We start from the raw sequence: 16,285 nt of genomic DNA, 5'->3' as shown, positions 1-16,285 counted from the left end.
ACCTGCTTCTTACATCTCCTGAATTGGCAGACAGGTTCTTTAGCACTAGAGCCACCTGAGAAGCCCCAACATTGGGTAAGACATCCGATAACAGGTCTTTTTTTGTTTGTTTGTTTAATTCAGTGTATTTTAATTTTTAAAATAACATTAAATATTTTCTTTTATTTTTTCCCTCTATTTCTGTGATGTGTGTGCTCCATTCTAGGATTTATTAAAAATAAACTTTAAACTTCAAGTTGTTTTAGATTTACCTGCACATTTTGCAGATAGTACTGAGAGTTTACAAATACCTCATGCTCAGTTTGCCCTATCAATACTATATTAGCGTAGTACATTTGTCGAAATTAGCTAACCAATATTGATCATAATTCTCTCTCTCTCTCTCTTTTTTTTTTTTGGCTTTATTTCCATAGTGACCTTATACCCAGCCCTGACCCTTGTTCCAAACTTACACTGAAAGTTACTTTCTTTGATCTGGTTTTTTATCAGTGTGCTAAGACTTGTTTTGTGGCATAACATATAGTAGATCATGGAGAATGCTCTGTTTGCACTTGATAAGAATTTATTAGATTGTGGTGGTGGTGGTTTAGTCACTAAGTCATGTCCAACTCTTGTGACCTCATGGACTATAGCCTGCCAGGCTCCTCTGTCCATGGGATTCTCCAGACAAGAATACTGGAGTGGGTTGCCATTTCCTTCTCCATGATCATAATTCTTAACCAAAGTTCACACTTTATTCACATTTCCTCAGCTTTTTACCAAATATTGCTTTTCTATACCATCCAGGATACATTATGTTGAGTCATGACTCCTCAGGCTCCTCTTGGCTGTGACAGTTTCTCCAAATTTTCTTTCTTTGTTTTGATATTCTTGACAGACTCAAGAAGTACTGGTCAAGTATCTTGTAGAATGTCCTTCAACTGGGATCCATCTGATGCTTTTCTTATGATGTGCCTGGAGTTGTGAGTTCTGGGAGGAGACCTGACTTATCACTCTCGATATTAATCTTAATCACCTGGCTGAGATAGTGTTTGTCAGATTAAGGGTAGGGCAGAATGTTCTGGAAACCAATAGATGACAAGACAGGAAGGACAGAGGGATTTTTATGTATGATTTCTACACACAAAAAACTTCACCCTCTATATTATACTCTGGAAGAAGGTTCTTATGTGTCTCCTAGATGTTAGGGGTTGGCATGCTTCTCCACTTACTGAAGGGTAGAATACATTATATACATGATTTGGAATTTTGCTTTAGAGGTTTGTCTCCTATCCATTTATCTATCTGTCCGTCTATCATCTGTGTATAACAGTATGTATTCATTATATTTATTTACAAATTTGGATCACAAACCAATTAAACTTGATTTTGTTACTTAAATTGTTTCAAGTTTGGCCACTGAGGCCTCTTTCATTTGGCTACTCTCCTTTGGACATACCCCTTTCATGTTCTTTTCAAAGCACTTTTCTTTTCCAGCACTATAAGATGTTCTAGTTTCATCTTGTACATTCCCAGCACCAGTCCTAGAATCAGTCATTTCTCCAAGGCATGGTTTTTTGAAATTGAAGAATTTTTTTTTTTTTTTTTTTTATCTCTGTACTAGGAACCGAGATCTGGGTGTGAGTTGTACTGGTTCTACTGGGCTACTATTACTTCTAGGTGGTCCTCTCACCCAACAGAACATGAAAATGTGTGTGCATATTTGAACCCTTTCATATACATACAATTATAAGTATTTCTGTATGTATCCCTCTTTGTAGTAAGCTAAACATGAGTTCATAGTGATGCCTCCAACTCTTAATCCAGTACCACATGGATCATTCTAGCCTCCTTCCCTTGTTTGTTTCCTACCTCACACTCCAACGAAGAGAAACCTGGCTCCCACCGTCTGCCAACCATTAATTGTTCAGTTCCAGTCATACATGTGTAGTGGTTTCAAAATTGTTCATTTGCTTTGGGATGCTTTTCTTTTTTTGTTTTTTTTTGCCATACCACATGGCTTGTGAGATTTTAGTTCCCCAATCAGGGATTGAACTCTGGCCCTCAGCAGTGAGAACACAGAGTTCTAACCACTAGACCACCAGGGAATTCCCAGGATATTTTTCAACTGCATCTTTTAACTCATCCCCTGAATAGTTTTCCCTTAATCATCTTTTTTTATTTCCAACATCTCTTTTTATTTCTCTAATGATTACACTTTAAAAATGGATTGATACTGTTATGCAGTCCAAGCTTGTAATGCTTGCTGCATGATGGACCAATAGATTGAGAGAGATGAGGTGTTGGGGCAAAGAATAGCAGATCAAGAAGATGATGGACTAGTGTCCCAAAGAACCGTCTGACCCAAGTTAGAATTCAGGCTTTTCTTATACTAAAAGAGGGAGAGGGTGTGACTTATTGTCACAAACTTCTTGGTGCCAGATCTTTGTTCTTGGATCTGTCCACCTAGATCTGGTCACAATGTTTCTACAAATTTCCAACAAGACAAATGTTATTCTCTGCTCTGTACTTTTTATCTCTATAAGAATGGAAGTGTTATATCTTTAAAGGCCAGAGCCTTGAAAATGAATAATCCTGTATACTTCAGGCTATAGGCAACATTCTTGAACAAATTAATGACTAAAGGCAGGCAACAAAGCACAAGAGCTAGAGATCCAGTCTGGAGCCACATTTGTTCTTCTGTTATAATAGCTTCTCTCCTCTTCCCAAGGATATTAATTGCAGTTTACAGAATTCATTCTGTTCCCAAGATTGTCTGTTTCTTCTTTGGTTTGTTTGTTGATACTGATATTTGTCTTTTTGTCTTAGAGACTTTCTTCAAAAATATGATCATCTTTGGCTATTTATGTTCAATTGTGAGGCACAATGATTTAGAAATTATTAAAGTGGGTATGTAAAACACTATTTAAATAATTTACTGTGCTAACCTACTGATTGATTGTAATTATGAAAGAAGCAATATTATTATTGATAAGATGTTCACCTATTGGTGACTGAAAGATAATCCCAGAGTTATGAGTCAGACTCAGAGACAGAAGCTTATTTAAAAGTGCAAAATACCCTGGAGGGTATAGTGATTACTGCTTTTGTATACTAAATAGGCAGCTAGGTAGATACACAGTGAGGCATCAAACAAGCTGATTGGCAGCTCTGTGTCTTGGAGTAGGACTTCTGAACTGCAGTGGATGTTTTCAAGGTGAAAAGTCAGCATTTTCATTGAGGATTCCCCAAGAGGAGAGCACCAATTTGATGTTAACAAAGACATCTTACACAGTGAGCTAGTAAACTCTCACAGGTGCCAACCTCCCTACCCAAGTTTCATGAAAAAAATATTTCAATTTACTAAGTGCAGAAATACTGATGTAGTCCATTTTTAAAAGGTCATGACCTTTAAATTGATTCCACATACAGTAATGATTCGGGCTTTCCTTGGTGACTCAGAGGTAGAGAACCCACCTGCAATGCAGGAGACGCTACTGATTTACATGTAAAACTCATTCAAAAACACCCTCAAAGAAATACTCAGAAAAATGTTTGACTAAATATCTGGGTACCCCCATGGTCCTCATGGCGACCCCATGGAGACTTCCAGACTCCTCTGTGCATGGTATTCTCCAGGCAAGAATACTGGAGTGGGTAGCCGATGGCTCAGCTGATAAAGAGCCTGCTTGTCAATGCAGGAGATGCAAGAGATGCGGGTTCAGTCCCTGGGTCAGGAAGATCCCCTGGAGGAAGGCGTGGCAACCTACTCCAGTGTTCTTGCCTGGAGAATTTCAGGGACAGAGGAGCCTGGAAGTCTCCATGGAGTTGCAAAGAGTCGGACACAACTAAAGCAACTGAGCACACATGCACAGTAATGATTCAAGACCAAAGCTTAAAAAAAATTTAGTTCTAAAGTCCTCTGTGAATTGACCTCTGTCTCTTCATCTTTATACATATATATATATATATATATATATATATGATATTGAATATAGTTCCCTGTGTTATACAGTAGGACCTTGTTTATCCACTCTATATATAATGTGGTCCACTGGAGAAGGGAATGGTAAACCACTTCAGTATTCTTGCCTTGAGAACTCCATGAACAGTATGAAAAGGCAAAATGATAGGATACTGAAAGAGAAACTCCCCAGGTCAGTAGGTGCCCAATATGCTACTGGAGATCAGTGGAGAAATAACTCCAGAAAGAATGAAGGGATGGAGCCAAAGCAAAAACAATACCCAGCTGTGGATGTGACTGGTGATAGAAGCAAGGTCCGATGCTGTAAAGAGCAATATTGTATAGGAACCTGGAATGTCAGGTCCATGAATCAAGGCAAATTGGAAGTGGTCAAACAAGAGATGGCAAGAGTGAATGTCAACATTCTAGGAATCAGTGAACTGAAATGGACTGGAATGGGTGAATTTAACTCAGATGACCATTATATCTACTACTGTGGGCAGGAATCCCTCAGAAGAAATGGAGTGGCCATCATGGTCAACAAAAGAGTCTGAAATGCAGTACTTGGATGCAATCTCAAAAACGACAGAATGATCTCTGTTCATTTCCAAGGCAAACCATTCAATATCACAGTAATCCAAGTCTATGCCCCAAGTAGTAATGCTGAAGAAACTGAAGTTGAACGGTTCGATGAAGACCTACAAGACCTTTTAGAACTAACACCTAAAAAAGATGTCCTTTTCATTACAGGGGACTGGAATGCAAAAGTAGGAAGTCAAGAAACACCTGGAGTAACAGGCAAATTTGGCCTTGGAATACGGAATGAAGCAGGGCAAAGGCTAATAGAGTTTTGCCAAGAAAATGCACTGGTCATAACAAACACCCTCTTCCAACAACACAAGAGAAGACTCTATACATGGACATCACCAGATGGTCAACACCGAAATCAGATTGATTATATTCTTTGCAGCCAAAGATGGAGAAGCTCTATACAGTCAGCAAAAACAAGACCAGGAGCTGACTGTGGCTCAGACCATGAACTCCTTATTGCCAAATTCAGACTGAAATTGAAGAAAGTAGGGAAAACCACTAGACCATTCAGGTATGACCTAAATCAAATCCCTTATGATTATACAGTGGAAGTGAGAAATAGATCTGATAGATAGAGTGCCTGATGAACTATGGAATGAGGTTCGTGACATTGTACAGGAGACAGGGATCAAGACCATTCCCATAGAAAAGAAATGCAAAAAAGAAAATGGCTGTCTGGGGAGGCCTTACAAATAGCTGTGAAAAGAAGAGAAGCGAAAAGCAAAGGAGAAAAGGAAAGATATAAGCATCTGAATGCAGAGTTCCAGAGAATAGCAAGAAGAGATAAGAAAGCCTTCTTCAGCAATCAATGCAAAGAAATAGAGGAAAACAACAGAATGGAAAAGACTAGAGATCTCTTCAAGAAAATCAGAGATACCAAAGGAACATTTCATGCAAAGATGAGCTCGATAAAGGACAGAAATGGTATGGACCTAACAGAAACAGAAGATATTAAGAAGAGATGGCAAGAATACACAGAAGAACTGGCCAAAAAATCTTCATGACCCAGATAATCATGATGGTGTGATCACTCACCTAGAGCCAGACATCCTGGAATGTGAAGTCAAGTGGCCCTTAGAAAGCATCACTATGAACAAAGCTAGTGGAGGTGATGGAATTCCAGTTGAGCTATTCCAAATTCTGAAAGATGATGCTGTGAAAGTGCTGCACTCAATATGCCAGCAAATTTGGAAAACTCAGCAGTGACCACAGGACTGGAAAAGGTCAGTTTTCATTCCAATGCCAAACAATGCTCAAACTACCGCACAATTGCACTCATCTCACAGGCTAGTAAAGTAATGCTCAAAATTCTCCAAGCCAGGCTTCAGCAATATGTGAACTGTGAACTTCCAGATGTTCAAGCTGGTTTTAGAAAAGGCAGAGGAACCAAAGATCAAATTGCCAACATCCGCTGGATCATGGAAAAAACAAGAGAGTTCCAGAAAAACATCTATTTCTGCTTTCTTGACTATGCCAAAGCCTTTGACTGTGTGGATCACAATAAACTGTGGAAAATTCTTCAAGACATGGGAATACCAGACCACCTGATCTGCCTCTTGAGAAATTTGTATGCAGGTCAGGAAGCAACAGTTAGAACTGGACATGGAACAACAGACTGGTTCCAAATAGGAAAAGGAGTATGTCAAGGCTGTATATTGTCACCCTGCTTATTTAACTTATATGCAGAGTACATCATGAGAAACGCTGGACTGGAAGAAACACAAGCTGGAATCAAGAATGCCAGGAGAAATATCAATAACCTCAAATATGCAGATGACACCACCCTTATGGCAGAAAGTGAAGAGGAACTCAAAAGCCACTTGATGAAAATAAAAGAGGAGAGTGAAAAAGTTGGCTTAAAGCTCAACATTCAGAAAATGAAGATCATGGCATCCGGTCCGACCACTTCATGGGAAATAGATGGGCAAACAGTGGAAACAAGGTCAGAGTTTATTTTGGGGGGGGCTCCAAAATCACTACAGATGGTGACTGCAGCCATGAAATTAAAAGACGCTTACTTGGAAGGAAAGTTATGACCAACCTAGATAGCATATTCAAAAGCAGAGACATTACTTTGCCAACAAAGGTTCGTCTAGTTAAGGCTATGGTTTTTCCTGTGGTCATGTATGGATGTGAGAGTTGGACTGTGAAGAAGGCTGAGCGCTGAAGAATTGATGCTTTTGAATTGTGGTGTTGGAGAAGACTCTTGAGAGTCCCTTAGACTGCAAGGAGATCCAACCAGTCCATTCTGAAGGAGATCAACCCTGGGATTTCTTTGGAAGGAATGATGCTAAAGCTGAAAGTCCAGTACTTTGGCCACCTCATACGAGGAGTTGACTCATTGGAAAAGACTCTGATGATGGGAGGGTTTGGGGGCAGGAGGAGAAGGGGACAACAGAGGATGAGATGGCTGGATGGCATCACTGACTCTATGGACGTGAGTCTGAGTGAACTCTGGGAGTTGGTGATGGACAGGGAAGCCTGGTGTGTTGCAATTCATGGGGTCGCAAAGAGTGGGACACGACTACTCGAATGATCTGATCTGATCTTATCTGCTAATTTCAAACTCTCAATCCATCCCTCCCCCACCCCTTTCCCCCTTGGCAATGAGTGGTTGCCTGTCTTACCCAATATCTTAAATGGAGTGGAGATGAAAATTATTCAAGAGGAAATTGAAAACTTGTGAGACCTACATATCAGGAGTGTCCTCAGCATAAGCATTAATATTGGAGAGGATGATGGTAGAGGATTAAATGAATAGAGAGATTAAGTCATGCTAAAATAATCTGAGGGAACAACTGAATGTTCTGGAGACTCACAGACAACTACACAGGAAGGACAGTGGTTATCATGTTAAAAATATATGCACCTTTATTAGACATATACTTATTTATGTTTACTTTTGCAATCAACAAATGGCTTTGTTTTTGCCGCTCTGAAATATTTGCTTTTAGGATCAGAAATTAAGCTCATACCATTAGCGACAGTAATGTATTTTGGCTTAAAATAGTAGAATGTTTTAGTAAGTATAATGCTAGCTGTCATAACAAACAATCCCCAAAATGTGCAGTGGAACAGTTATGATATGCTTACTCCTCACTTGTATAAAGTTCAAATTGGGTTTCTTGATTGGTGGACGACTGTCCTCCAAAGATGATTCAGGTTTCTAGACACCTTATATCTTGTGACTCTGCTTTCTTTATCATGGAGTTTCCAAGGCCCCTATGCTTAGTTCCATCAAACTGGCAGATTGGGAAGGAGCAGGAGGAGAAGCAGTCTTCACTGCTTCTTACCAGTTTGGGCAGGAAGAGACTCATATTGTTTCTGCCCATGATCCATTAGTGAGCTCTAATTGTAAAGCTTCACCTAGGTTCAAGGGAGGCTGGGAATCTAGTTAGTCCCTGGTTGCCAAGTATTTCCCAGCAAGAAAATTATACAATGAGAGGAAGCCTAGGTTTTGGCAGTTAATTATCCTTTATTCCAAAGTTGAATATTTAAGGTTATATCGTGAGTCTCAGTGAACTCCGGAGTTGGTGATGGACAGGAAGGCCTGGCGTGCTGCGATTCATGGGGTCGCAAAGAGTCGGACACGACTGAGTGACTGATCTGATCTGATCTGATGTATCCATAATTAAACAAAAAAAACTTCCTGTAATTATTAAATTATATTAAGACAAATTAAGTATAATTAAATAAAATAATTAAAACTTTCAATAACTGCTGATTGATCAAGCAACAAAAAGCAATTAGTAAAGATATAAAAGATTTGAGGATCCAATTAACAAGCTTAATTTTAAGGGATACAAATAGAACCTATGGATACAACAAGCATTGGAAACCAGCCATTCATCTAAATCACTCAGAGAAAAGTTACAAAAAGTAACCATTTTGTAGGCCAAAAGCAAGTTTTAATACATTTCAAGGCATTGGTATCACATTGCACACATTCTGTAACTGCTTTTTCTCTAATTTTAAAGATAAGAATTACCCTTTGACCTCTGCTCTGCTCATTCATACAGGGAGGTTCTCAGTCAAAACCAAAGCTCCAATAATCCTGTTACCAACTGCTAGGAACACAGATTGCCATCTTTGTAAAGAAAATGATTTCTTTACATTTTCACGTATTTTAGAGATAATTTGCATGTGGCAGTTTTTCACATAGTTATATTTTTCTCACAGTTTTAAAACATCACATATGCCTTCTATTGCTTCATATTACTCTTTGAACCTGCAAGCCTAAAACATTTTTTGCTTAACCTTTATGCTAATTTCTGATGACCTACAGATTGAAGGCTATTAATGAGGTCATTGGGTTTGTAAACTTTGCCCTAGTTAGAATGAGGCAGCAAATTGTGGGACATAAGCAGAACATTGGGAACACTTAAAATAAATGTCAAGGGACTTTCCTGGAGGTCCCATGGTTAAGACTGCTTCTAATGCAGGAGGCATGGGTTCGATCCTTGGTTAGGGAGCTAAGATCCCACATGCCTGCTGCTCGGAGCCGTCAAAATAAATAAATAAATAAATAAAATGTCAAGCATATTACTATTCCATTAGCTCTCACCAGAAATGACATCTATTCATTGCAATCAGTTCAGTTCAGTCACTCAGTCGTGTCCGACTCTTTGCGACCCCATGAATCGCAGCATGCCAGGCCTCCCTGCCCATCACCAGCTCCCAGAGTTCACTCAGATTCACGTCCATCGAGTCAGTGATGCCATCCAGCCATCTCATCCTCTGTCGTCCCCTTCTCCTCCTGCCCCCAATCCCTCCCAGCATCAGAGTCTTTTCCAACAAGTCAACTCTTCGCATGAGGTGGCCAAAGTACTGGACTTTCAGCTTTAGCATCATTCCTTCCAAAGAAATCCCAGGGTTGATCTCCTTCAGTATGGACTGGTTGGATCTCCTTGCAGTCCAAGGGACTCTCAAGAGTCTTCTCCAATATCACAGTTCAAAAGCATTAATTCTTTGGCGCTCAGCCTTCTTCACAGTCCAAATCTCACATCCATACATGACCACAGGAAAAACTATAGCCTTGACTAGACGAACCTTTGTTGGCAAAGTAATGTCTCTGCTTTTGAATATGATATCTAGGTTGGTAGAAGACCAGAAATTCTTTTCATTTATATTGAGTAAATAGCATCCTTAATTCAACTGTGAAATTTGATGAAGGAAAGAGCTTAGCTCAAAATAAAACATAAATTGTTAGGGTCATTTGGCAGCTAGAAAAGTCCCTAATGTTATTTATTTTCTAACATAAATTCCCCAATGTGCACAAACTTCTTAGCACATCCTGAGTCTGAGGCTTCCCTTGTAGCTCAGTTGGTAAAGAATCTGCCTGCAATACAGGAGACCTGGGTTTGATTCCTGGGTCAGGAAGATCTCCTAGAGAAGGAAATGGCAACCCGCTCCAGTATTCTTGCCTGGAGAATTCCATGGACAGAGAAGACTGCTAGGCCACAGTCCATGGGGTTGCAAGAGTCACACACAACTTAGCAACTAAACCACTAAACCACCACCAATCCCTAAGGTATAGATCCTCAAAGGAAAGAACGAACAGAAAAGCAGAGCTGTCATGGGAATCCTGACGTTAGATGGGGTGAGGAAGGAATAAGAATAACTATGCCTTGGTGTCAGGAAAATTTAGGCTACCTTATCCCTTTGTTTTACACACAAAGCCAGTGAGACCTACATAGATGAAGGGTCCCCTGAGCACTTCAGTTTCAGATAAGGGCAATAAAGGAAAGGAGAAAATAATGGTCTTTACACTAGACCACACCCTCTGGATGTACAAAAACACACCAGAAGGAGAAGAAAGGCAGCTGTCTGCATGGCAGGAGAAAGGCTGGAAGGGGATTGTCACATAGATGGGCTCACAGATACAGTCTTCCTCTGTCTTTATTTCAGTAAATCTGGGTATGCACAACCATTCACTTATTCATTCACATCACTTAACAAATAGCTCCTATTATGTACTAATACCTATCTTCATGGAGCTTATCCTTTAATGGGACTATTCTTCCATATATTCAGTGCTTCCAGTGATAGATTTACAAACACTTGCAACTAAGATGGGGTAGTTAATAAGGTCCACACAAAAAATACAGAATGAGTACTTTTTAAAAAAAATTAATTATTTTACTTCACAATATTGTATTGGTTTTGCCATACATTGACTTGAATCCACCATGAGTGTACGTGTGTTCCCCATCCTGAACCCCCCTCCCACCTCGCTCCCCATCACATCCCTCTGGGTCATCCCAGTGCACCAGCCCTGAGCACCCTGTATCATGCATCACACCTGGACTGGCGATTCATTTCACACATAATATTTTATGTGTGAGAGCCCAAAAGACTGTTCAGTACATTTGTATCTCTTTTGCTGTCTCGCATACAGGGTTATAGTTACCTTCTTTCTAATTCTATATATATGCATTAGTATAATCTATTGGCAGAGTAGGCAAAGGCACCCCACTCCAGTACTCTTGCCTGAAAAATCCCATGGACGGAGGAGCCTGGTAGGCTGCAGTCCATGGGGTCGCTAAGAGTCAGGCATGACTGAGCGATTTCACTTTCACTTTTTACTTTCATGCATTGGAGAAGGAAATGGCAACCCACTCCAGTGTTCTTGCCTGGAGAATCCCAGGGACGGGGGAGCCTGGTGGGCTGCCATCTATGGGGTCGCACAGAGTTGGACACGACTGAAGGGACTTAGCAGCAGCTAAAAGGGGGTAAATTCCTAACACAGTTCAGTTCAGTCGCTCAGTCATGTCCGACTCTTTGCAACACCCCTTGAATCACAGCATGCCTGGCCTCCCTGTCCATCACAGAGTCGCACAGAGTCGGACACGACTGAAGTGACTTAGCAGCAGCAGCAGCAGCAGCATATTCTATTGGTGTTTTTCTTTCTGGCTTACTTTACTCTGTATAATAGGCTCCAGTTTCATCCACCTCATTAGAACTGATTCAAATGTATTCTCTTTAATGGCTGAGTAATATTCCAGTGTGTATATGTACCAAAGCTTTCTTATCCATTCATCTGCTGATGGACATCTAGGTTGCTTCCATGTCCTGGCTATTATAAACAGTGCTGTGATGAACATTGGGGTACACGTGTCTCTTTCCCTTCTGGTTTCCTCAGTGTGTATGCCCAGCAGTGGGATTGCTGGGTCATATAGCAGTTCTATTTCCAGTTTTTTAAGGAATCTCCACACTGTTCTCCATAGTGGCTGTACTAGTTTGCATTCCCACCAACAGTGTAAGAAGGTTCCCTTTTCTCCATACCCTCTCCAGCATTTATTGCTTGTAGACTTTTGGATAGCAGGCATTATATGAGGCCACCATCATCCTAATACCAAAACCTGACAAAGATGCCACAAAAAAAGAAAACTACAGGCCAATATCACTGATGAACATAGATGTAAAAATCCTTAACAAAATTCTAGCAAACAGAATCCAAAAACATATTAAAAAGATCATACTTCATGATCAAGTGGGCTTTATCCCAGGGATGCAAGGATTCTTCAATATCTGCAGATCAATCAATGTAATACACCACATTAAAAAATTGAAAAATAAAAACCGTATGATTATCTCAATAGATGCAGAGAAAGCCTTTGACAAAATTCAACATCCATTTATGATAAAAACCCCTCCAGAAAGCAGGAATAGAAGGAACATACCTCAACATAATAAAAGCTATATATGACAAACACTCAGCAAACATTATCCTCAATGGTGAAAAATTGAAAGCATTTCCCCTAAAGTCAGGAACAAAACAAGGGTGCCCACTTTCCCCACTACTATTCAACATAGTTTTGGAAGTTTTGGCCACAGCAATCAGAGCAGAAAAAGAAATAAAAGGAATCCAAATTGGAAAAGAAGAAGTAAAATTCTCACTGTTTGCAGATGACATGATCCTCTACATAGAAAACCCTAAAGACTCCACTAGAAAATTACTAGAGCTAATCAATGAATATAGTAAAGTTGCAGAATATAAAATTAACACAGAGAAATTCCTTGCATTCCTAAACACTAATAATGAGAAAACAGAAAGAGAAATTAAGGAAACAATTCAATTCACCACTGCAATGAAAAAAAATTAAGTACTTAGGAATATATCTACCTAAAGAAACAAAAGACCTATATATAGAAAACTATAAAACACTGGTGAAAGAAATCAAAGAGGATACTAATAGATGGAGAAATATACCGTGTTCATGGATCGGAAGAATCAATATAGTGAAAATGTGTATACTACCCAAAGCAATCTATAGATTCAGTGCAATTCCTATCAAGCTACCAACAGTACTTTTCACAGAGCTAGAACAAATAATTTCACAATTTGTATGGAAATACAAAAAACCTCAAATAGCCAAAGCAATCTTGGAAAAGAAGAATGGAACTGGAGGAATCAACCTGCCTGACATCAGTCTCTACTACAAAGCCACAGTCATCAAGACAGTATGGTACTGGCACAAAGACAGAAATATAGATCAATGAAACAAAACAGAAAGCCCAGAGATAAATCCACACACCTCTGGACACCTTATCTTTGACAAAGGAGGCAAGAATATGCAATGGAGAAAAGACAATCTCTTTAACAAGCGGTGCTGGGAAAACTGGTCAACCACTTATAAAAGAATGAAACTAGAACACTTTCTAACACCCTACACAAAAATAAACTCAAAATGGATTAAAGATCTAAACATAAGACCAGAAACTATTAAACTCCTAGAGGAGAACATAGGCAAAACACTCTCCGACATAAACCACAGCAAGATCCTCTATGACCCACCTCCCAGAATATTGGAAATAAAAGCAAAAATAAACAAATAGGACCTAATTAAAATTAAAAGCTTCTGCACAACAAAGGAAACTATAAGCAAGGTGAAAAGACAGCCTTCAGAATGGGAGAAAATAATAGCAAATGAAGCAACGGTCAAGGAGTTAATCTCAAAAATATACAAGCAACTCCTACAGCTCAATTCCAGAAAAATAAACGACCCAATCAAAATATAGGCCAAAGAGCTAAACAGACATTTCTCCAAAGAAGACATACAGATGGCTAACAAACACATGAAAAGATGCTCAACATCACTCATTATCAGAGAAATGCAAATCAAAACCACAATGAGGTACCATTTCACGCCAGTCAGAATGAGTGCTTTTATTTATTTATTTTTTCAGTGTTACAGCTCTATTTTATTTAGAAGATAGCAGGAGAATCCATCCTCGAAGTGTGAGGGCATAACAACCCAAAGACTTGAAGAGAAGAGAGTGGAGGAGTGCGCAGGGAGGGAAAGGAGAGAGTGAGAGAGAGAGAGAGAGAGCGCGCGCGCGCGCACGCACGCACACGGGAGAGAGTCCATGAGAAAGCACTTTGGCTCCTCCTTTTATATGTTTTTTCCTCCACCTGGGCCTGCCCTATGCAAATTGGGCTTAGCCAGGAATGCTGTTTGTTCTGCCTGAAGTCTTCACTCTGGTCCTCGGACCTTCCTTTGACCTTCCTTGTCTTTTAGCCACTGCCATTTTGGACTCCTTTTCCTTATTCTACCTACCTAACATTCCCCCTTCAAGAGATGGGAGGCCCAATAAGTCACCTGTCCCACTACATACCCACCACTCTGGCTAAAATGAAAAAGATTGACAATGCTAGATGTTGGAGTAACAATATGGAGCAACTGGAACTCACATACATTGTTGAAGGGAGTGTAAAATGTCACAAGTGCTTTGGGAAAAGATCTGATAGTTTCTTGTACAGTCAAGCATACATCTAACTTACAGCCAAAAATTCCAAGCCTAGATATTAACCCAAGGGAAATGAAAATATATGTTTATAAAAATGTATATAAGTATATTCTCAGAATATCTATTCATAATAACCCCAAAGTTGAGACCATCTTGTTGTTCATCCATAGGAGAATAGATGAACAAACTGTGATATATTCCCTATGACTCAGCAGGTAAAGAATCTGCCTGCAATGCAGGAGACACAGGAGATGCAGGTTCAATTCCTGGGTCAGGAAGATGCCCTGGAGAAGGGCATGGCAACCCATTTCAGTATTCTTGCCTGGAGAATCTCGTGGACTGAGGAGCCTGGTGGACTACAGTCCAAAGGGTCTCAAAGAGTCAGATACGACTGAGAAACTAAGCACATACGTGTTATATTCACGCAATGGATACTACATGGTAGTTAAAAGAAAAATGATTGCAGTCCTAAATATCATCTAAGACTATAATTGAAAAGGAAGAAATATGAAAGATAATTACTTTCAGGGTAAGGTTTCTTTTTACTAAACACATCATTAAGAAAAGACACATCAAGGTGAAAAAGAGTTCCAGACTGGATTGGAACTGGTCTTGGGTTGGGGTCTGGCTGTTGTTAATCTGAGGCAGGTTTCCTGCTTGATGTCCTGGTTCCTATTGATCAACTGGGCTCCAATTTTGGGTCCTTGGTATTGGATACTGGAAAAATTGTAAAACCTCAGTTTGGACAAATAGGGGTAATAGGCATGCTACCTGACTCTTGGGAGCACTGCCACCACTACGAAGATGTGATCAAGAAGATGCGTGGCTAAGGACAAGGGTGAACTCTTGAGAGATGATATTGGCTTACCTGTTTCCACTCCAGCCAAGAGGGCAAGCTCTGAAAAGACATTCAAGTCACACTTCCTCAGACAAGAATATTCCACGTTCAGTTCCATTTTTAAGCCCTTCTGATGAACTTTTCTTATGCTTAACTGTACTAACGAAGATGTGTTATTTTTGACCATTTGTGCTACATCAGAAGTATGGTGATTTATCAACTAGGCTGAATGAGAGTCAAAGGAAGAATTGAAAAAGCTATCAGGGAGCCTGTAGTGTCAATTTAGGATCATTTATGTCTGATTCTTCAAGACTGGGAGCCAAACTGGATAAATGGAAGCCAAGAAAACTATAGTTTTATAGCTTAAAACTATAAAACTATTTTCTTTCTCAGTTTCCAATCATAGTCAGATGCCTGGGTCCTTTTTTTCTAAAAAAAAAAAGTCTCAAATTACCCTCTTCTTACTTCCTGCCAAACTAGCTCGTCTTTCTCAGCCATGTGGTTCTGTTGCTTCCCCTTCCTTGCACCTTGATTCCAAAAGCATCCTGTGTGTCTGGAATGATGTGTGTGTGTGTGTGTGTTTAGTCGCTAAGTCAGGTCCAACTCTTTTGCAATTCCATGGACTCTAGCTCTCCTGGTTCCTCTGTCCTTAGGATTTCCCAGACAAGAATACTGGAGTGGGTTGCCATTTCCTTCTCCAGGGGATCTTCCAGACCCAGGGATCGAACTCACAACTCCTGCCACATCTCCTGCATTGACAGGCCAATTCTTTATTGCTGAGCCACCAGGGAGTGACATGGCAAATTTACCTAAAAGAAATAAAGTAATCAAAAGTGCCTGCCCATCCTTTCTTCCTTTTTGAGGTTGGGAATGTAGGAAAGAAAAGTGAGAAGGAAATGGACTGAGATTAGAGCCAGTTGCTGGGGAACAGCTCTCATAAATATTGGGTTAATGATAAATTTAAGGAGTTTATAGGACTCTCTTTCAATGTGATTGAAACTGTCACGTGAGAACATTTAATTGTTCATTTAATTGACAAAGGGGATTAAGGCAGGGCATCACTTCTAAAGGTGATGTAGTTTCTTTCATTTAAAACATTTACAGGTATGTGTGCTTAGTCATACAGTTGTGTCAGACTCCTTGCAATCCCATGGACTGTAGCC

The sequence above is a fragment of the Bos taurus genome, chromosome 20 (genome assembly GCF_002263795.3).
Source record: "Bos taurus isolate L1 Dominette 01449 registration number 42190680 breed Hereford chromosome 20, ARS-UCD2.0, whole genome shotgun sequence".
NCBI classification, from domain to species: Eukaryota; Metazoa; Chordata; class Mammalia; order Artiodactyla; family Bovidae; genus Bos; species Bos taurus.
This window is presented reverse-complemented; position numbering follows the sequence as displayed.